The sequence below is a fragment of the Phyllobates terribilis genome, unplaced genomic scaffold (assembly GCF_046119375.1).
Source record: "Phyllobates terribilis strain yellow unplaced genomic scaffold, ASM4611937v1 Scaffold_7__3_contigs__length_470593459, whole genome shotgun sequence".
NCBI classification, from domain to species: Eukaryota; Metazoa; Chordata; class Amphibia; order Anura; family Dendrobatidae; genus Phyllobates; species Phyllobates terribilis.
In genome coordinates this window covers 1,527,296-1,552,167 of record NW_027362767.1, presented here as the reverse complement: position 1 = coordinate 1,552,167, position 24,872 = coordinate 1,527,296, and positions in this window count along the sequence as shown.

Below are 24,872 nucleotides of genomic sequence, written 5' to 3'. Positions count from 1 at the left end.
CAAGACTAACCTGAAAGTATCTGGAGAGCACCTGGTGTACTGACTGCAAGACTAACCTGAAAGTATATAGAGAACACCTGGTGTACTGACTGCAAGATTAACCTGAAAGTATCTGGAGAACACCTGGTGTACTGACTGCAAGACTAACCTGAAAGTATATAGAGAGCACCTGGTGTACTGACTGCAAGACTAACCTGAAAGTATCTAGAGAGCAACTGGTGTACTGACTGCAAGACTAACCTGAAAGTATATAGAGAACACCTGGTGTACTGACTGCAAGACCAACCTGAAAGTATATAGAGAGCACCTGATGTACTAACTGCAAGACTAACCTGAAAGTATCTAGAGAGCACCTGGTGTACTGACTGCAAGACCAAACTGAAAGTATATAGAGAGCACCTGATGTACTAACTGCAAGACTAACCTGAAAGTATCTAGAGAGCACCTGGTGTACTGACTGCAAGACCAACCTGAAAGTATATAGAGAGCACCTGGTGTACTGACTACAAGACTAACCTGAAAGTATCTAGAGAGCACCTGGTATACTGACTGCAAGACTAACCTGAAAGTATATAGAGAACACCTGGTGTACTGAGTGCAAGACTAACCTGAAAGTATATAGAGAGCACCTGGTGTACTGATTGCAAGACTAACCTGAAAGTATATAGAGAGCACCTGGTGTACTGACTGCAAGACTAACCTGAAAGTATCTAGAGAGCACCTGGTGTACTGACTGCAAGACTAACCTGAAAGTATATAGAGAACACCTGGTGTACTGACATCAAGACTAACCTGAAAGTATATAGAGAACACCTGGTGTACTGACTGCAAGACTAACCTGAAAGTATATAGAGAGCACCTGATGTACTAACTGCAAGACTAACCTGAAAGTATCTAGAGAGCACCTGGTATACTGACTGCAAGACCAACCTGAAAGTATATAGAGAGCACCTGGTGTACTGACTGCAAGACCAACCTGAAAGTATATAGAGAGCACCTGGTGTACTGACTGTAAGACTAACCTGAAAGTATCCAGAGAACACCTGGTGTACTGACTGCAAGACTAACCTGAAAGTATCCAGAGAACACCTGGTGTACTGACTGCAAGACTAACCTGAAAGTATATAGAGCGCACCTGGTGTACTGACTGCAAGACTAACCTGAAGGAATCTAGAGAACACCTGGTGTACTGACTGCAAGATCAACCTGAAAGTATATAGAGAGCACCTGGTGTACTGACTGCAAGACCAACCTGAAAGTATATAGAGAGCACCTGGTGTACTGACTGCAAGACCAACCTGAAAGTATATAGAGAGCACCTGGTGTACTGACTGTAAGACTAACCTGAAAGTATCCAGAGAACACCTGGTGTACTGACTGCAAGACTAACCTGAAAGTATCCAGAGAACACCTGGTGTACTGACTGCAAGACTAACCTGAAAGTATATAGAGCGCACCTGGTGTACTGACTGCAAGACTAACCTGAAGGAATCTAGAGAACACCTGGTGTACTGACTGCAAGATCAACCTGAAAGTATATAGAGAGCACCTGGTGTACTGACTGCAAGACCAACCTGAAAGTATATAGAGAGCACCTGGTGTACTGACTGCAAGACCAACCTGAAAGTATATAGAGAGCACCTGGTGTACTGACTGAGAGACTAACCTGAAAGTATATAGAGAACACCTGGTGTACTGACTGAGAGACTAACCTGAAAGTATATAGAGAGCACCTGGTGTACTGACTGCAAGACTAACCTGAAAGTATATAGAGAGCACCTGGTGTACTGACTGCAAGACTAACCTGAAAGTATATAGAGAACACCTGGTGTACTGACAGCAAGACTAACCTGAAAGTATATAGAGAGCACCTGGTGTACTGACTGCAAGACTAACCTGAAAGTATCTAGAGAACACCTGGTGTACTGACTGCAAGACTAACCTGAAAGTCTCCAGAAGGTTTCTAGTGTACCAACAGTAAAACAACACAGAGTATCCAGAGTCCACCTGATGAACCAAGAGCATGACTGATCTAATAACATCCAGAGGACTCTCTTGTACCGACTGTACCATTACATTCAGGCCACATTGTGGTGTTCCAGCTACAAACTCCCCTTCCCCCAGTGAAACTCAGCAGGTGAATACATTTTATTTTCTAGGTGACTAAAATTCTCCTGTTTAAGTCTCATCCCCTGAGCCGCCCAAATCCAGATGGGAAATATATTCCTGGAATATAATAAGGGGAATGTCCTGCGCCTTTCACCGGCCACTTGTGGACTGCACTTCATGTCCAATCCCTGCCATCACCGGACCATCTGAGCGCCTCTGATCGCAGAACCAGGTAGGTATCAGTTTACACCTGACGTATCAGATGCAGATTATGGAACAAGAGCGCGGGTCTCAGAATCGCACAGAATCGCCATAACGGGGTCACACAGGGATTCATACTGGACTGTTGCTGTCTGCCATTCAGGAAGCTGGGCGGCTGCCCCCATGGACATTATATCAGTGTTCCCGGGGGTCTGTGCGGTGTCCTCCAGCGTCTCCTTCCTGTGCAGGGTGCTGGGTTCAGGCGTCTTCCTGCAGCGACTTCTGTTCTCATGCCCCGAAGTGTTAATGTCTGGACCTCGCTCTACCGTAGACGATCTCTCCGCCACATCCCCTGGCGCAGCTCCACCATCACCGCGGCCTTCACTGACGTCTGAGGGCAAGTACCTAACACAAAGTAACAAAACCACAAAATGGAACAAACTCTGTATAAACAGCAACACAACCTCAGCCACAATGTAACAAAGCGCAGTCAATGTTCCAGCACAAAGTCTCACATGCGGCACATCTGCAGCACACGTGCTCGAGTGCTCGCTCACACAGCCGCCATTATCATGGGGCATCATCAGACATAGAGCGAAGCTCTGAAGAACAAACTTCTCGATGACTCCAGTGTTGTCACCCAGCTCTTCACAGATCTCACAGGTCTCTGGAGTTCTATAATTTTCTTCATGAACCAGGGGGTTCAGGATGAGCAGGGTTTTGGCCCATGGCTGTGCTGCAGTGCAGGATATTGCTCTCCTCCCTTGTATCATTTCCAGTCGCCTCTCGCTCCAGCCGCCATTTGTCTTCATTTGCTTCTTTATTTTTCTTGTCATTTACAAACTTTCCTTAACGATCTCTGATGAATCTTTATCGTCTCAGTGAAAAGGTCGAAGCCGTTTTCACTTAATAAACGACGCTCAGATTTAGTCTTTGTGGAAAGCGCGACCAAAGAGGGGGGGGGAGCAAGGTGCGGGACCCCCATCAGAGGGGAGAGAGGGAGCAAGGCGCAAGACCCCCCATTAGAGGGAAGAGGGAGAGCAAAGCGTGAGACCCCATCAGAGGGGATAGGGGAAGCAAGGCACGGCACCCCCATCAGAGGGAAGAGGGGGAGCAAGGCGCAAGACCCCCATCAGAGGGGAGAGAGGGAGCAAAGCGCAGGACACCCATCAGAGGGAAGAGGGTGAGCAAGGCGTGGGACCCCATCAGAGGGGAGAGGGGAACAAGGCACCTCCATCAGAGGGGAGAGGGGGACCAAGGTAAGGGACCCCCATCAGAGGGAAGAGAGGGAGCAAGGCGCAAGACCCACATTAGAGGGAAGAGGGGGAGCAAAGCATGAGACCTTATCAGAGGAGAGAGGCGAAGCAAGACACGGCACCCCCATCAGTGGGAAGAGGGGGAGCAAGCCACGGGACCCCCATCAGAGGGTAGAGAGGGAGCAAGGAGCGGGACCCCCATCAGAGGGAAGATGGGGAGCAAGGCGTGAGACCCCATCAGAGGGGAGAGGGGAAGCAAGACACGGCACCCCCATCAGAGGGGAAAGAAGGAGCAAGGCGCAGGACCCCCATCAGAGGGAAGAGGGGGAGCAAGGCACGGGACCCCCATTAGTGGGCAGAGAGGGAGCAAGGAGCGGGACCCCCATCAGAGGGAAGATGGGGAGCAAGGCGCGGGACCCCCATTAGAGGGGAGAGGGGATGCTAGGCGTGAGACCCCATCAGAGGGGAGAGGGGAACAAGGCACGGCACCCCCATCAGATAGGAGAGGGGGGGCAAGGTGCAGGACCCCCATCAGAGGGAAGAGGGGGAGCAAGGCACGGGACCCCCATCAGAGGGAAGAGGGGGAGCAAGGCGCCAGACCCCCATCAGAGAGAGGGAGCAAGGCGCGGGACCTCCATCAGAGGGGATAGAGGGAGCAAGGCACGGGACCCCATCAGAGGGGAGAAGGGGAACAAGGCGCAGGACCTCCAGCACAGGGAAGAGGTGGAGCAAGGTGTGAGACCCCCGTCAGAAGTGTGAGGGGGAGCAAGGCGTGAAACCCCATTAGAGGGGAGAGGGGTAGCAAGAAACGGGACTCCCATCAGAGGGGAGAAGGGGAGCAAGGAGTGAGACCCCATCAGAGGGGAGAGGGGGAGCAAGGCGTGAGACCACATCAGAGGTGTGAGGGGGAACAACCCGTGAGACCCCCATCAGAGGGGAGAGGAGGAGCAAGGCGCGGGACCCCCATTAGAGGGAAGAGGGGGAGCAAAGCATGAGACCCTATCAGAGGGGAGAGGCGAAGCAAGACACGGCACCCCCATCAGAGGGAAGAGGGGGAGCAAGCCACGGGACCCCCATCAGAGGGCAGAGAGGGAGCAAGGAGCGGGACCCCCATCAGAGGGAAGAGGGGGAGCAAGGCACGGGACCCCCATTAGTGGGCAGAGAGGGAGCTAGGAGCGGGACCCCCATCAGAGGGAAGATGGGGAGCAAGGCGCAGGACCCCCATTAGAGGGGAGAGGGGATGCTAGGCATGAGACCCCATCAGAGGGGAGAGGGGAACAAGGCACGGCACCCCCATCAGAGGGGAGAGGGGGGGCAAGGTGCTGGACCCCCATCAGAGGGAAGAGGGGGAGCAAGGCACGGGACCCCCATCAGAGGGAAGAGGGGGAGCAAGGCGCCAGACCCCCATCAGAGAGAGGGAGCAAGGAGCGGGACCCCCATCAGAGGGGATAGAGGGAGCAAGGCACGGGACCCCATCAGAGGGGAGAAGGGGAACAAGGCGCAGGACCTCCAGCACAGGGAAGAGGTGGAGCAAGGTGTGAGACCCCCGTCAGAAGTGTGAGGGGGAGCAAGGCGTGAAACCCCATTAGAGGGGAGAGGGGTAGCAAGAAACGGGACTCCCATCAGAGGGGAGAAGGGGAGCAAGGAGTGAGACCCCATCAGAGGGGAGAGGGGGAGCAAGGCGTGAGACCCCATCAGAGGTGTGAGGGGGAACAACCCGTGAGACCCCCATCAGAGGGGAGAGGAGGAGCAAGGCACGGGACCCCCATTAGAGGGAAGAGGGGGAGCAAGGCGTAAGGCGTGAGACCCAATCAGAGGGGAGAGGGGAAGCAAGGCGCGGCACCCCCATCAGAGGGGAGAGAGGGAGCAAGGCGCAGGACTCCAATCAGAGGGAAGAGGGGGAGCAAGGTGCGAGACCCCCATCAGAGGGGAGAGAGGGAGCAAGGTGTGAGACCCCATCAGAGGGGAGAGGAGGAGCAAGGCACGAGACCCCATCAGAGGGGAGAGGGGGAGCAAGGCACGGGACCCCCATGAGAGGCAAGAGGGGGAGCAAGGTGTGAGATATCCATCAGAGGGAAGAGGGGGAACGAGGCGCGAGACCCCCATCAGAGGGGAGAGGTGGAGCAAGATGCGGGACCCCCATCAGAGGGGAGAGGGGGAGCAAGGCACGGGACCCCCAACAGAGGGGAGAGGGGGAGCAAGGCTTGGGACCCCCATCAGAGGGGGGAGGGGGAGCAAGGCACGGGACCTTCATCAGAGGTGAGAGGGGGAGCAAGGCACGAGACCCCATCAGAGGGGGGAGGGGGAGCAAGGCACGAGACCCCATCAGAGGGGAGAGGGGGAGCAAGGCACGGGACCCCCATCAGAGGGAAGAGGGGGAGCAAGGCGTGAGACACCCATCAGAGGGGAGAGGGGGAGCAAGGAGCGAGACCCCCATCAGAGGGGAGAGGGGGAGCAAGGCGCGGGACCCCCATCAGAGGGGAAAGGGGGAGCAAGGCGTGGGACCCCCATCAGAGAGGAGAGGGGGAGCAAGGCTCTGGACCACCATCAGAGGGGAGAGGAGGAGCAAGGTGCAGGACCCCCATCAGAGGGAAGAGGGGGAGCAATGTGTGAGACCCCCATCAGAGGGTAGAGGGGGAGCAAGGTGTAAGACCCCATCAGTGGTTAGATGGGGAACAAGGCGCAGGACCCCCGTGAGAGGGAAGAGGGGGAGCAAGGCGTGAGACCCCCATCAGAGGGGAAAGGAGGAGCAAGGCGTGGGACCCCCATCAGAGAGGAGAGGGGGAGCAAGGCGCGGGGCCCCCATCAGAGGGGAGAGGGGGAGCAAGGTGCAGAACCCCCATCAGAGGGAAGAGGGGAAGAAAGGCGTGAGACCCCCATCAGAGGGTAGAGGGGGAGCAAGGTGTAAGACACCGTCAGAGGGGAGAGGGGGACCAAGGCGTGGGACCCCCATCAGAGGGGAGAGGGGGAACAAGGCGCGGGACCCCCATGAGAGGGAAGAGGGGGAGCAAGGCGTGAGACCCCCATCAGAGGGGAGAGGGGGAGCAATGCGCGGGGCCCCCATCAGAGGGGAGAGGGGGAGCAAGGCGTGAGACCCCATCAGAGGGAAGAGGGGGAGCAATGCGCGGGGCCCCCATCAGAGGGGAGAGGGGAGCAAGACACAGGGCTCCCATAAGAGGGGAGAGGGTAAGCAAGGCATGGGACCCCCATCAGAGGGGAGAGGGGGAGCAAGGTGTGGGACCCCCATCAGAGGGGAGAGGGGGAGCAAGGCGTGAGACCCCCATCAGAGGCGTAGTCTCTCCAGTAATCCCTGCATTATAAAATCACAGTCATTACTGTATAAGGAGCCGGCCACGGGTGGATTATAATCAGATGATCCCCTGATCGCCCCGCCGAGGAGGTAACAGCTCTATATAGGGGAATGCCACTGGAATCGAGGGAGGCGCGATCTGCAGGGCTTGTGGCTTCAGGTCGGGTAGCCACAATACATGTAGAGACATGAACTTCTATCTTCTGTCCACGCTTTTATCTGCTGTACAATACACTGCTTCCCCATATTGAAAAGACTTGATTATCTTTTGAATAAATGCATTGCTTCCCATATTATCCAGATTAGTTTTACCTGCTATACAATACACTGCCCCTCCTTGTAGCACAGAGTTGTTTTATCTAAAGCACAACACCCTACCACTTTATGCTACGTAGAGTTGAATTATCTGTTGTTCAATAGACTACTTCTGCATACTGCACAGGCTTGTTGTGGTTGCTGTACAATAGCCTTATCAGCCTGGTGGTTGTAGGGTGGGTTCTCGCTTGGGGTCTCATCTTCGGCTCGTACTATATTGGGGTGAGGCCAGATCGGCCTCCTACAACCTGAGAGTGAAGTTATGACCCTACGAGGCCGACACTGACATTATAAATGTGATGTCCAGATGGTGGAATCGGAGCCGGTCCGGGTCTCTGCACACCGGGGGACGCATTACACTGATGACAGAAATCCGGCTAATTACAGACAAATTCCTCACCGGCGATTATCGATCAAACATAACATGACCCCAAACCTCAGCAACGCCCCAAAATCCTAGACCTCGTCTCTAGAAATGGAGAGATGAGAACTTTACTGTCATTTACTTATTTCTGATTTATTATTCTTCTCATTTGTACGTAAATATTTATAAAGAAAAGTCTGTGCAGTCAGCTCTCATCCGGGATGTCGTGTGGGACTATGAGGTCACCGCTCTGAGGTCACCCACTTCAAGGTCACCGCTCAGAGGTCGCCTGCTCTGAGGTCACCCACTCCAAGGTCACCGCTCCGAGGTCGTCTGCTCTGAAGTCACCCACTCCAAGGTCACCGCTCTGAGTTCACCGCTCTGAGGTCACCGCTCCGAGGTCATCTGCTATTTGGTCACCCACTCCAAGGTCACCCGCTCCGAGGTCACCGCTCCGATATTATCGCTCTGAGGTCGCCCGGTCTGAGGTTACCGCTCTGAGGTCGCCCGGTCTGAGGTTACCGCTCTGAGGTCGCCCGGTCTGAGGTTATCGCTCTGAGGTCGCCCGGTCTGAGGTTAATGCTCTGAGGTCGCCTGGTCTGAGGTTACCGCTCTGAGGTCACCCACTCCAAGGTCACCGCTCCAAGGTCGCCTGCTCTGAAGTCACCCACTCCAAGGTCACCCGCTCTGAAGTCACCCACTCCAAGGTCACCGCTCTGAGGTCACCGCTCCGAGGTCATCTGCTATTTGGTCACCCACTCCAAAGTCACCCGCTCCGAGGTCACCGCTCCGAGGTCGCCCGGTCTGAGGTCACCACTCCGAGGTCGCCTGGTCTGAGGTTATCGCTCTGAGGTCGCCTGTTCTGAGGTTATCGCTCCGAGATTGCCCGGTCTGAGGTTACCGCTCTGAGGTCGCCCGCTGTAGTATGAACATGAAAAATTGCTATTTTATATTTCAAATCCATATTGAAATAAAATAGGAACCAGACATACCAGCATTTGTAGGTATGTTACCTCAGTAGACTAGGGGTCATTAGTCCAGACATACTAAACATAGCTTTAGTTTAAGTTTGCTAACAGTCTGAGGTTTAATCTTTATTACTGAAGACAATTAGCCTTTTGTATATGCTGTGTTTGCTAGAACCAGAGACAGACGATTGCACAAAATTGTAAATAAGACTACAGGCATATGGCTTAAAATGGAGAAGCTTATTGTAGTACCAAAAATATAAGTGGCTATCTGAAACCCATGATGATGTATCCAACCTTTAATTAAATATTCTTATTATATATTCTTTGTTAAGGTATACTTTATATGTGAATGTATCTCACTGATACATAACTTCTTAACACAATATACTGTCTGGGAAGAAAACCTTGTTCTGATTTATAACCCGGTGTAGGATTTACTCTTATCATATGTAAACATTATGACAGAAGTAGAATGGTCCGTGAACAGGTCTTGTCCGGCATTGCTTATCTGTGATAGCTGGCCACTGTCACAGGATTGGAATGTTGGACAACAACCGATGAACTTTCATGCTTACGTAATATTAGGATGGGTAAGCCTTTTCTAAAATGAATAAAGCTGTTGAAGAATTCAGTTATGGCAGAAGCATTGTGGACCTGTGAAGAGGACGCTCTTTACAGTGTAGGACCTAGGACACATTCTCTGCCCATCGCTGAACGCTTCTCCAGCTGAAGTTTCCGGACAGATGATGTACATGCTACTAAGGAAATCTTTTTCTTCTTCTATCTAATAGTAAGTACGTAACCTTTATAAGTATTTAACCTTTGTAAACTGTAATCTACAAAAGTGTACACAATATCATAATAATCATACTATTCCTTTGATTCTGTATTTCATCTTTCAAATTAACTGTTATAAATAAAATTGCGTTATATTACAAGTGGTTGTCTTCTTTAAAGCAGTATCCGAACCTTATTACTAAAAACTTGGCAATACACCCGCTCCGAGGTTATTGCTCTGAGGTCGCCCAGTCTGAGGTTATCGCTCTGAGGTCGCCCGGTCTGAGGTTACCGCTCTGAGGTCGCCCGGTCTGAGGTTAGCGCTCTGATGTCGCCCGGTCTGAGGTTATCGCTCTGAGGTCGCCCGGTCTGAGGTTACCGCTCTGAGGTCGCCCGGTCTGATCTTACCGCTCTGAGGTCGCCCGCTCCGAGGTTATTGCTCTGAGGTCGCCCGGTCTGAGGTTATCGCTCTGAGGTCGCCCGGTCTGAGGTTACCGCTCTGAGGTCGCCCGGTCTGAGCTTACCGCTCTGAGGTCGCCCGCTCCGAGGTTATTGCTCTGAGGTCGCCCGGTCTGAGGTTACCGCTCTGAGGTCACCCGGTCTGAGGTTATCGCTCTGAAGTCGCCCGCTCCGAGTTTATTGCTCCGAGGTTATCGCTTTGAGGTCGCTCGGTCTGAGGTTACCGCTCTGAGGTCGCCCGGTCTGAGCTTACCGCTCTGAGGTTGCCCGGTCAAAAGTTATCGCTCTGAGGTCGCTCGCTCCGAGGTCACCCGCTCCGAGGTTACCGCTCCGAGGTCACCCGTTCAGGCACATAGAGAACACATACAGGGTGGCGTCCGTAAGACTGGGATTACAATGCCCCTCCACCACTTATGATGACTCTCCTGATACCTGTTTGCCCCTCAGTCCCCAATTCATGAACTTACTGGTTCTAACCCCTCAGTAGGGGATGGCGCCAACCTCGCCCTCTCTCCAGAGGCCCCGTAACGGCATGTCCTGCCCCTTTATTTGTGCCATAGGGGAGACTGGTGAAACAAAAGCGCCCCCTTAAAATGGACATAATCCAGAGCAATGTGAAACCACTGTGCTCATGTTACGTCACTTCGGAAAGCAGCCCTGAAGCCGCCCGCTAGAGTAGAAGACGCCACAAGAACGGTAAAGTCGCCAGGAAAGCCGCAGCAGGAAAACAACCGCTGACTTCGGCGGCGTCTAAATAATTCTATGTGCACAAAGTGATGGGAAATGAGGAAAGGAGGAGAAACAAGTGAGCGGCATCATAATAATGACAGACAGGACGTTACATCTCCATGTAAAGGAGCCGAGAATAGTACCTGACGGGCAGCTGACATCCACATGTGGAGCGGTGTGCACTGACACTGCTCAGGTATCTGACGGGGAGCTGCCATCCACATGTGGCGCGGTGTGCACTGACACTGCTCAGGTATCTGACGGGGAGCTGCCATCCACATATGGCGCGGTGTGCACTGACACCACTCAGGTACCTGACGGGGAGCTGCCATCCACATGTGGCGCGGTGTGTACGGACACTGCTCAGGTACCTGACGGGCAGCTGACATCCACGTGTGGCGCGGTGTGCACTGACACCGCTCAGGTACCCGACGGGCAGCTAACATCCACATGTGGCGCGGTGTGCACTGACACCGCTCAGGTACCTGACGGCAGCTGACATCCACATGTGGCGCGGTGTGTACTGACACTGCTCAGGTACCTGACGGGGAGCTGCCATCCACATGTGGCGCGGTGTGTACTGACCCTGCTCAGGTACATGATGGGCAGCTGACATCCACATGTGGCGCGGTGTGCACTGACACCGCTCAGGTACCTGACGGGCAGCTGACATCCACATGTGGCGCGGTGTGCACTGACACCGCTCAGGTACCTGACGGGCAGCTGACATCCACATGTGGAGCAGTGTGCACTGACACTGCTCAGGTACCTGACGGGCAGCTGACATCCACATGTGGAGCAGTGTGCACTGACACTGATCAGGTACCTGACGGGCAGCTGACATCCACATGTGGAGCAGTGTGCACTGACACTGATCAGGTAACTGATGGGCAGCTAACATCCACATGTGGAGCAGTGTGCACTGACACTGCTCAGGTACCTGACGGGCAGCTAACATCCAGATGTGGAGCAGTGTGCACTGACACTGCTCAGGTACCTGACGGGCAGCTAACATCCACATGTGGAGCAGTGTGCACTGACACTGCTCAGGTACCTGACGGGCAGCTGACATCCACATGTGGAGCAGTGTGCACTGACACTGATCAGGTAACTGATGGGCAGCTGATATCCACATGTGGCGCGGTGTGCACTGACACCGCTCAGGTACCTGACGGGCAGCTGACATCCACATGTGGAGCGGTGTGCACTGACACCGCTCAGGTACCTGACGGGCAACTGACATCCATATGTAGAGCGGTGTGCACTGACACAGCTCAGGTACCTGACGGACAGCTGACATCCACATGTAGCACGGTGTGCACTGACACCGCTCAGGTATCTGACGGGCAGCTGACATCCACATGTAGCACGGTGTGCACTGACACCGCGTCGTATCCCCCGTGACAATCTGTCTAGAGAGGAACGCATCAGGCTAAATATCTTGCAAAAATTGCCTGATGTCCTTTTTAAACCAGCAGACAAAGGTGGTAACATCGTGATATGGCCTAGATTGATGTATGAGAAGGAGGCGTACCGTCAGCTGAATAATAAAACATGCTATCGTAAACTTACATATAATCCCTTAACTTCCTATGTTATGGATTTAAAATCTATTATTAATAAGGCAGTGGATAATGAAGTCATTACTAAGGAACTAGCCTCGGCCCTTCTTGTATCTGAACCAACGATCTCAACAGTATATCTATTACCTAAAATCCACAAAGATGTGAAGATCCCCCCAGGTCGTCCTATCATTTCTGGTGGGGGGAATTTCCTGGAGCACGTCAATAGGTGGATTGACTCTCATCTGCAGCCACTGGTGGAGAGCTTGCCATCCTTTCTTAAGGATACTGGTGAATTACTCAGGAAGGTTGATGACCTATACATTGGGGCTGACACTGTCCTGGTGGCTGCAGATGTAGAGTCACTCTACACTAATATCAAACATGTAGATGGACTTGCCGCTGTTCAATTTTTTCTGAGGACAGTGTCCTTGCCCAGTTCACTAAGGGATCTTATCCTTGAATTGTTACAGTTTACTCTGAGTCATAACTTTTTTGTTTTTAAGGGGTCCTTCTACCTCCAGCTCCAGGGGACAGCTATGGGCGCTGCTTTTGCTCCGGCCTATGCCTGTCTTTTCCTGGGGCTGTGGGAGAGGGACCTCTTCCTGTCAGATCGTGGTGAGTCAATGTCCCGTGTCCTTTTTTGGACGCGGTACATTGACGATATCCTCTTGATCTGGCAAGGTTCTATTTCGTCTTTACAATTATTCATGGATGACTTGAATTTGAATGACCGGAATATATTCCTATCATATCATTTTGATGTCAACCAAATTGAGTTCCTCGATGTGTCCTTGAGTAGGGATAATACTGACTGTATACAGACCACAGTCTTCCGTAAGCCAACTTCGACTAACATGCTACTACATGCCTCCTCCTCACATCCTAGACATATGCTCCAATCCGTACCGGTTGGGCAGTTTCTCCATATCCGGAGGATATGCTCTACCGACGTGGAGTTTGAGAAACAGGCTCTGGAACTTAGGGACAGATTTCATGCTCGGGGTTATAGCCGACGTATGATAAAGAAGGCATACAATAGGGCTAGATTTACATCTAGAAATGACCTATTATATAAAAAGAGAGATATGGGTAATGGTACCGAACAGGTCAGATTTGTAACTCACTTTCATTCACAATTTCCTCGCCTTAGAGATATACTGTCGCGTTCATGGCATATTCTGCAGGCAGATCCTATAATTGCGAAACATATATCTGATAGACCGTCTATTACTGCTAGACGGTCTAGAAATATTCGTGATTTTCTGGTGCGGTCCCACTATGAGGCCTCTAGTGGTACTTTCTTGGATTCGGTTCCCAGGCGAAGGGGATGTGTTCCGTGTGGTCGGTGTGTGGCATGCCCTAATGTTGAAAGAAGTGACACTTTCTTTAAGTCTGATGGATCTAAGATATATACAATTAATAAATTTATTACCTGTAATACTAGGAATGTGATCTATTTTGCCACATGTCCGTGTGAACTGATCTATGTGGGTATGACAACCCGCCAATTTAAGATACGCATTCGTGAACATGTGTTGGGTATCATTGCCGCCGCTGACCACACGGATCCGTCCATTCTGAAGACGTTACCACGTCATTTCAGGGACCATCATAAATGTGATGCCTCTTTACTACGTATTAGGGGGATCGACTCTATTCTACCAAATATACGGGGTGGTAGGATGGGACAAAAACTTGCCCAGATTGAATCCCGTTGGATCTGGACTTTGAATACAGTACATCCTAATGGATTAAATGAGAGTATTAGTTATGCTCCCTTCCTCTGATTGTCCATCTTTGCTTATAATATGCTTTATACTCTCACATCCAACTTTTCCGTCTGTATTATGATACATGGTTGAACCTTGATTTTATCTTTTATTGTATTTTAATTCTTATTTTTTTGTTATGTAGGACCTTCATCTTCCTGTTTTTGTTTTGTACATCCCTTTCCTTCTATCTGCTATATCGGTGCTGTTGGATATTTCAACTTTAATGGACATCTGCATAAGCAAAATGATGGCTCTTCTACCCTTTGATAATAATGTTTTATGTGATACCTTTATATGATGTTATATTCAGATGCTGTATATATCTTTATATATTTATAACTATGCACTATTCTATTATATCAGATATATTGTAAAATATTGATGTAGATAGCATCTTCATTATACTTATCATTCTATATATTTATATATTGCCTGTCGTTTTGCTTGAATTTATGTTAATTTGATAATTGTTTGTTATTACCTTGCACCTTATGATTGTGATTGCCCAATATTCAGGCGGTCCCCGGGTATTTTACATACATTATCCCTGTTATACAGTGACTGCATGCCCTGTACGCATGCGTGCCACTGCTCCGTTACGTTGGCCGGCTTTCTGCATCTGTAGCGTAGCGTGTCGTCGGGTCAACTTTGACCCGCCGTCACGTGGCGCGTGACGTGGACGCCGGCCGGCGTCTTGGTTGCTGTGGTTACGCATGCGTCACTTCCGGGTCATGTGTCGTCCGGCATCATGCGTCACGTGGTTTGTTCCCGATCACGTGATGCGGATATCCGGTGACATTATGCAGCATCTGTGCTTAGCGCCGGTGGGCGCCTATAAATACCTAAGGGATGTATCTATCATTACGCCCCCTGACGAAGGGTTAACCGAAACGCGCGTCGGGGCTGCTGCTTCCCGCATACAGCCTGTTGCCTTCCTCTTTGTTGCCCTGCCCCTCTGCCCTTTCTGGATTCTGTGGGTTTCATCGGTATGTATACTATTTTTATTAAATTACTATCTGGCAGTGGGACTTACTACTTAGGGGCACTTGATGATAGTGTGACTCTGGCACCTAATATTGGAATACAACATATGGTCTTGCACAAATTTGTGATTACTTTATAAAATGATTATTATGCTGTATTGCGTGTAGCTGGTTCTATTTGGTTCACAGTAGTTACTTTTACACTCCCCCCTATGTCTGTTTTTTGTATGACTTCTAAATAAAATTTTGATAATTTCATATAAAGTATGGGCTTTTTGATCGTTTTCTTTCTCTTTTTTTCTTGTAATATGTAGCACGGTGTGCACTGACACCACTCAGGTATCTGACGGGCAGCTGACATCCACATGTAGCACGGTGTGCACTGACACCGCTCAGGTACCCGACGGGCAGCTAACATCCACATGTGGCGCGGTGTGCACTGACACCGCTCAGGTACCTGACGGCAGCTGACATCCACATGTGGCGCGGTGTGCACTGACACCGCTCAGGTACCTGACGGCAGCTGACATCCACATGTGGCGCGGTGTGTACTGACACTGCTCAGGTACCTGACGGGGAGCTGCCATCCACATGTGGCGCGGTGTGTACTGACCCTGCTCAGGTACATGATGGGCAGCTGACATCCACATGTGGCGCGGTGTGCACTGACACCGCTCAGGTACCTGACGGGCAGCTGACATCCACATGTGGCGCGGTGTGCACTGACACCGCTCAGGTACCTGACGGGCAGCTGACATCCACATGTGGAGCAGTGTGCACTGACACTGCTCAGGTACCTGACGGGCAGCTGACATCCACATGTGGAGCAGTGTGCACTGACACTGATCAGGTACCTGACGGGCAGCTGACATCCACATGTGGAGCAGTGTGCACTGACACTGCTCAGGTACCTGACGGGCAGCTAACATCCACATGTGGAGCAGTGTGCACTGACACTGCTCAGGTACCTGACGGGCAGCTAACATCCACATGTGGAGCAGTGTGCACTGACACTGCTCAGGTACCTGACGGGCAGCTGACATCCACATGTGGAGCAGTGTGCACTGACACTGATCAGGTAACTGATGGGCAGCTGATATCCACATGTGGCGCGGTGTGCACTGACACCGCTCAGGTACCTGACGGGCAGGTGACATCCACATGTGGAGCGGTGTGCACTGACACCGCTCAGGTACCTGACGGGCAGCTGACATCCACATGTAGAGCGGTGTGCACTGACACAGCTCAGGTACCTGACGGGCAGCTGACATACACATGTGGCGCGGTGTGCACTGACACCGCTCAGGTAACTGACGGGCAGCTGACATCCACATGTGGTGCGGTGTGCACTGACACAGCTCAGGTACCTGACGGACAGCTGACATCCACATGTAGAGCGGTGTGCACTGACACCACTCAGGTACCTGACGGGCAGCTGACATCCACATGTAGCACGGTGTGCACTGACACCGCTCAGGTATCTGACGGGCAGCTGACATCCACATGTGGCGCGGTGTGCACTGACACCGCTCAGGTATCTGACGGGCATCTGACATCCACATGTGGCGTGGTGTGCACTGACACCGCTCAGGTACCTGACGGGCAGCTGACGTCCACATGTGGCGCGGTGTGCACTGACACAGCTCAGGTACATGACGGGCAGCTGACATCCACATGTGGAGCGGTGTGCACTGACAGCACTCAGGTACCTGACGGGGAGCTGCCATCCACATGTGGCGCGGTGTGTACGGACACTGCTCAGGTACCTGACGGGCAGCTGACATCCACGTGTGGCGCGGTGTGCACTGACACCGCTCAGGTACCCGACGGGCAGCTAACATCCACATGTGGCGCGGTGTGCACTGACACTGCTCAGGTACCTGACGGGGAGCTGCCATCCACATGTGGCGCGGTGTGTACTGACCCTGCTCAGGTACATGATGGGCAGCTGACATCCACATGTGGCGTGGTGTGCACTGACACCGCTCAGGTACCTGACGGGCAGCTGACATCCACATGTGGCGCGGTGTGCACTGACACCGCTCAGGTACCTGACGGGCAGCTGACATCCACATGTGGAGCAGTGTGCACTGACACTGCTCAGGTACCTGACGGGCAGCTGACATCCACATGTGGAGCAGTGTGCACTGACACTGATCAGGTACCTGACGGGCAGCTGACATCCACATGTGGAGCAGTGTGCACTGACACTGATCAGGTAACTGATGGGCAGCTAACATCCACATGTGGAGCAGTGTGCACTGACACTGCTCAGGTACCTGACGGGCAGCTAACATCCACATGTGGAGCAGTGTGCACTGACACTGCTCAGGTACCTGACGGGCAGCTGACATCCACATGTGGAGCAGTGTGCACTGACACTGATCAGGTAACTGATGGGCAGCTGATATCCACATGTGGCGCGGTGTGCACTGACACCGCTCAGGTACCTGACGGGCAGCTGACATCCACATGTAGAGCGGTGTGCACTGACACAGCTCAGGTACCTGACGGGCAGCTGACATACACATGTGGCGCGGTGTGCACTGACACCGCTCAGGTAACTGACGGGCAGCTGACATCCACATGTGGTGCGGTGTGCACTGACACCGCTCAGGTATCTGATGGGCAACTGACATCCACATGTAGAGCGGTGTGAACTGACACAGCTCAGGTACCTGACGGGCAGCTGACATACACATGTGGCGCGGTGTGCACTGACACCGCTCAGGTAACTGACGGGCAGCTGACATCCACATGTGGTGCGGTGTGCACTGACACCGCTCAGGTATCTGATGGGCAACTGACATCCACATGTAGAGCGGTGTGCACTGACACAGCTCAGGTACCTGACGGACAGCTGACATCCACATGTGGAGCGGTGTGCACTGACACCACTCAGGTACCTGACGGGCAGCTGACATCCACATGTAGCACGGTGTGCACTGACACCGCTCAGGTATCTGACGGGCAGCTGACATCCACATGTGGCGCGGTGTGCACTGACACCGCTCAGGTATCTGACGGGCATCTGACATCCACATGTGGCGCGGTGTGCACTGTCACCGCTCAGGTACCTGACGGGCAGCTGACATCCACATGTGGAGCGATGTGCACTGACACCACTCAGGTACCTGACGGGCAGCTGACATCCACATGTGGCGCGGTGAGCACTGACACCGCTCAGGTACCTGACGGGCAACTTACATCCATATGTGGCGCGGTGTGCACTGACACCGCTCAGGTATCTGACGGGCATCTGACATCCATATGTGGCGCGGTGTGCACTGTCACCGCTCAGGTACCTGACGGGCAGCTGACATCCACATGTGGCGCGGTGTGCACTGACACTGCTCAGGTACCTGACGGGCAGCTGACATCCACATGTAGCACGGTGTGCACTGACACCGCTCAGGTACCTGACGGGCAGCTGACATCCATATGTGGCGCGGTGAGCACTGACACCGCTCAGGTACCTGAGGGGCAGCTGACGTCCACATGTGGCGCGGTGTGCACTGACACAGCTCAGGTACATGACGGGCAGCTGACATCCACATGTAGAGCGGTGTGCACTGACACCGCTCAGGTACCTGAGGGGCAGCTGACGTCCACATGTGGCGCGGTGTGCACTGACACAGCTCAGGTACATGACGGGCAGCTGACATCCACATGTGGAGCGGTGTGCACTGACACTGATCAGGTAACTGACGGGCAGCTGACATCCACAAGTGGCGCGGTGTGCACTGACACCACTCAGGTATCTGACGGGCAGCTGACATCCACATGTGGAGCTGTGTGCACTGACACCACTTAGGTATCTGACGGGCAGCTGACATCCATATGTGGCGCGTTGTGCACTGACACCGCTCAGGTACCTGACGGGCAGCTGACATCCACATGTAGTACGGTGTGTACTGACACCGCTCAGGTACCTGACGGGCAGCTGACATCCACATGTAGAGCGGTGTGCACTGACACCGCTCAGGTACCTGACGGGGAGCTGACATCCACATGTAGCACGGTGTGCACTGACACCGCTCAGGTACCTGATGGCAGCTGACATCCATATGTGGCGTGGTGTGCACTGACACCGCTCAGGTACCTGACGGGCAGCTGACATCCACATGTAGCACGGTGTGCACTGACACCGCTCTGGTACCTGACGGGCAGCTGACATCCGCATGTGGCACGGTGTGCACTGACACCACTCAGGTACCTGACGGGCAGCTGACATCCACATGTGGAGCGGTGTGCACTGACACCACTCAGGTACCTGACGAGCAGCTGACATCCACATGTGGCGCGGTGTGCACTGACACCGCTCAGGTATCTGACGGGCATCTGACATCCATATGTGGCGCGGTGTGCACTGTCACCGCTCAGGTACCTGACGGGCAGCTGACATCCACATGTGGCGCGGTGTGCACTGACACTGCTCAGGTACCTGACGGGCAGCTGACATCCACAAGTGGAGCGGTGTGCACTGACACCGCTCAGGTATCTGACGGGCAGCTGACATCCACATGTAGCACGGTGTGCACTGACACCGCTCAGGTACCTGACGGGCAGCTGACATCCATATGTGGCGCGGTGAGCACTGACACCGCTCAGGTACCTGATGGGCAGCTGACATCCACATGTAGCACGGTGTGCACTGACACCGCTCAGGTACTGACGGGCAGCTGACATCCACATGTAGAGTGGTGTGCACTGTCACCGCTCAGGTACCTGACGGGCAGCTGACGTCCACATGTAGCACGGTGTGCACTGACACCGCTCAGGTACCTGACGGGCAGCTGACGTCCACATGTAGCACGGTGTGCACTGACACAGCTCAGGTACATGACGGGCAGCTGACATCCACATGTGGAGCGATGTGCACTGACATTGATCAGGTAACTGACGGGCAGCTGACATCCACATGTGGCGCGGTGTGCACTGACACCACTTAGGTATCTGACGGGCAGCTGACATCCATATGTGGCGCGGTGTGCACTGACACCACTCAGGTATCTGACGGGCAGCTGACATCCACATGTGGAGCGGTGTGCACTGACACCACTTAGGTATCTGACGGGCAGCTGACATCCACATGTGGCGCGGTGTGCACTGACACCGCTCAGGTACCTGACGGGCAGCTGACATCCACATGTGGAGCGGTGTGCACTGACACCACTTAGGTATCTGACGGGCAGCTGACATCCACATGTGGCGCGGTGTGCACTGACACCACTTAGGTATCTGACGGGCAGCTGACATCCATATGTGGCGCGGTGTGCACTGACACCGCTCAGGTACATGACGGGCAGCTGACATCCACAAGTGGCGCGGTGTGCACTGACACCACTCAGGTATCTGACGGGCAGCTGACATCCACATGTGGAGCGGTGTGCACTGACACCACTTAGGTATCTGATGGGCAGCTGACATCCACATGTGGCGCGGTGTGCACTGACACCACTTAGGTATCTGACGGGCAGCTGACATCCATATGTGGCGCGGTGTGCACTGACACCGCTCAGGTACCTGACGGGCAGCTGACATCCACATGTAGTACGGTGTGTACTGACACCGCTCAGGTACCTGACGGGCAGCTGACATCCACATGTAGAGCGGTGTGCACTGACACCGCTCAGGTACCTGACGGGGAGCTGACATCCACATGTAGCACGGTGTGCACTGACACCGCTCAGGTACCTGATGGCAGCTGACATCCATATGTGGCGCGGTGTGCACTGACACCGCTCAGGTACCTGACGGGCAGCTGACATCCACATGTAGCACGGTGTGCACTGACACCGCTCAGGTACCCGATGGGCAGCTGACATCCGCATGTGGCACGGTGTGCACTGACACCACTCAGGTACCTGACGGGCAGCTGACATCCACATGTGGAGCGGTGTGCACTGACACCACTCAGGTATCTGACCGGCAGCTGACATCCACATGTGGCACGGTGTGTACTGACACCGCTCCGGTACCTGATGGCAGCTGACATCCACATGTGGCGCGGTGTGCACTGACACCGCTCAGGTATCTGACGGGCATCTGACATCCATATGTGGCGCGGTGTGCACTGTCACCGCTCAGGTACCTGACGGGCAGCTGACATCCACATGTGGCGCGGTGTGCACTGACACTGCTCAGGTACCTGACGGGCAGCTGACATCCATATGTGGCGCGGTGAGCACTGACACCGCTCAGGTACCTGACGGGCAACTGACATCCACATGTAGCACGGTGTGCACTGACACCGCTCAGGTACTGACGGGCAGCTGACATCCACATGTAGAGCGGTGTGCACTGACACCGCTCAGGTACCTGACGGGCAGCTGACGTCCACATGTGGCGCGGTGTGCACTGACACAGCTCAGGTACATGACGGGCAGCTGACATCCACATGTGGAGCGGTGTGCACTGACACCACTCAGGTACCTGACGGGGAGCTGCCATCCACATGTGGCGCGGTGTGTACGGACACTGCTCAGGTACCTGACGGGCAGCTGACATCCACGTGTGGCGCGGTGTGCACTGACACCGCTCAGGTACCCGACGGGCAGCTAACATCCACATGTGGCGCGGTGTGCACTGACACTGCTCAGGTACCTGACGGGGAGCTGCCATCCACATGTGGCGCGGTGTGTACTGACCCTGCTCAGGTACATGATGGGCAGCTGACATCCACATGTGGCGCGGTGTGCACTGACACCGCTCAGGTATCTGATGGGCAGCTGACATCCACATGTGGCGTGGTGTGCACTGACACCGCTCAGGTACCTGACGGGCAGCTGACATCCACATGTGGAGCAGTGTGCACTGACACTGCTCAGGTACCTGACGGGCAGCTGACATCCACATGTGGAGCAGTGTGCACTGACACTGATCAGGTACCTGACGGGCAGCTGACATCCACATGTGGAGCAGTGTGCACTGACACTGATCAGGTAACTGACGGGCAGCTAACATCCACATGTGGAGCAGTGTGCACTGACACTGCTCAGGTACCTGACGGGCAGCTAACATCCACATGTGGAGCAGTGTGCACTGACACTGCTCAGGTACCTGACGGGCAGCTGACATCCACATGTGGAGCAGTGTGCACTGACACTGATCAGGTAACTGATGGGCAGCTGATATCCACATGTGGCGCGGTGTGCACTGACACCGCTCAGGTACCTGACGGGCAGCTGACATCCACATGTAGAGCGGTGTGCACTGACACAGCTCAGGTACCTGACGGGCAGCTGACATACACATGTGGCGCGGTTTGCACTGACACCGCTCAGGTAACTGACGGGCAGCTGACATCCACATGTGGTGCGGTGTGCACTGACACCGCTCAGGTATCTGATGGGCAACTGACATCCACATGTAGAGCGGTGTGCACTGACACAGCTCAGGTACCTGACGGACAGCTGACATCCACATGTGGTGCGGTGTGCACTGACACCACTCAGGTACCTGACGGGCAGCTGACATCCACATGTAGCACGGTGTGCACTGACACCGCTCAGGTACCTGACGGGCAGCTGACATCCACATGTGGAGCGGTGTGCACTGACACCGCTCAGGTACCTGACGGGCAGCTGACATCCACATGTAGAGCGGTGTGAACTGACACAGCTCATGTACCTGACGGGCAGCTGACATACACATGTGGCGCGGTGTGCACTGACACCGCTCAGGTAACTGACGGGCAGCTGACATCCACATGTGGCGCGGTGTGCACTGACACCGCTCAGGTAACTGACGGGCAGCTGACATCCACATGTGGTGCGGTGTGCACTGACACCGCTCAGGTATCTGATGGGCAACTGACATCCACATGTAGAGCGGTGTGCACTGACACAGCTCAGGTACCTGACGGACAGCTGACATCCACATGTGGAGCGGTGTGCACTAACACCACTCAGGTACCTGACGGACAGCTGACATCCATATGTGGTGCAGTGTGCACTGACACCACTCAGGTACCTGACGGGCAGCTGACATCCACATGTAGCACGGTGTGCACTGACACCGCTCAGGTATCTGACGGGCAGCTGACATCCACATGTGGCGCGGTGTGCACTGACACCGCTCAGGTATCTGACGGGCATCTGACATCCACATGTGGCGCGGTGTGCACTGTCACCGCTCAGGTACCTGACGGGCAGCTGACATCCACATGTGGAGCGGTGTGCACTGACACCACTTAGGTATCTGATGGGCAGCTGACATCCACATGTGGCGCGGTGTGCACTGACACCACTTAGGTATCTGACGGGCAGCTGACATCCATATGTGGCGCGGTGTGCACTGACACCGCTCAGGTACCTGACGGGCAGCTGACATCCACATGTAGTACGGTGTGTACTGACACCGCTCAGGTACCTGACGGGCAGCTGACATCCACATGTAGAGCGGTGTGCACTGACACCGCTCAGGTACCTGACGGGGAGCTGACATCCACATGTAGCACGGTGTGCACTGACACCGCTCAGGTACCTGATGGCAGCTGACATCCATATGTGGCGCGGTGTGCACTGACACCGCTCAGGTACCTGACGGGCAGCTGACATCCACATGTAGCACGGTGTGCACTGACACCGCTCAGGTACCCGATGGGCAGCTGACATCCGCATGTGGCACGGTGTGCACTGACACCACTCAGGTACCTGACGGGCAGCTGACATCCACATGTGGAGCGGTGTGCACTGACACCACTCAGGTATCTGACCGGCAGCTGACATCCACATGTGGCACGGTGTGTACTGACACCGCTCCGGTACCTGATGGCAGCTGACATCCACATGTGGCGCGGTGTGCACTGACACCGCTCAGGTATCTGACGGGCATCTGACATCCATATGTGGCGCGGTGTGCACTGTCACCGCTCAGGTACCTGACGGGCAGCTGACATCCACATGTGGCGCGGTGTGCACTGACACTGCTCAGGTACCTGACGGGCAGCTGACATCCATATGTGGCGCGGTGAGCACTGACACCGCTCAGGTACCTGACGGGCAACTGACATCCACATGTAGCACGGTGTGCACTGACACCGCTCAGGTACTGACGGGCAGCTGACATCCACATGTAGAGCGGTGTGCACTGACACCGCTCAGGTACCTGACGGGCAGCTGACGTCCACATGTGGCGCGGTGTGCACTGACACAGCTCAGGTACATGACGGGCAGCTGACATCCACATGTGGAGCGGTGTGCACTGACACCACTCAGGTACCTGACGGGGAGCTGCCATCCACATGTGGCGCGGTGTGTACGGACACTGCTCAGGTACCTGACGGGCAGCTGACATCCACGTGTGGCGCGGTGTGCACTGACACCGCTCAGGTACCCGACGGGCAGCTAACATCCACATGTGGCGCGGTGTGCACTGACACTGCTCAGGTACCTGACGGGGAGCTGCCATCCACATGTGGCGCGGTGTGTACTGACCCTGCTCAGGTACATGATGGGCAGCTGACATCCACATGTGGCGCGGTGTGCACTGACACCGCTCAGGTATCTGATGGGCAGCTGACATCCACATGTGGCGTGGTGTGCACTGACACCGCTCAGGTACCTGACGGGCAGCTGACATCCACATGTGGAGCAGTGTGCACTGACACTGCTCAGGTACCTGACGGGCAGCTGACATCCACATGTGGAGCAGTGTGCACTGACACTGATCAGGTACCTGACGGGCAGCTGACATCCACATGTGGAGCAGTGTGCACTGACACTGATCAGGTAACTGACGGGCAGCTAACATCCACATGTGGAGCAGTGTGCACTGACACTGCTCAGGTACCTGACGGGCAGCTAACATCCACATGTGGAGCAGTGTGCACTGACACTGCTCAGGTACCTGACGGGCAGCTGACATCCACATGTGGAGCAGTGTGCACTGACACTGATCAGGTAACTGATGGGCAGCTGATATCCACATGTGGCGCGGTGTGCACTGACACCGCTCAGGTACCTGACGGGCAGCTGACATCCACATGTAGAGCGGTGTGCACTGACACAGCTCAGGTACCTGACGGGCAGCTGACATACACATGTGGCGCGGTTTGC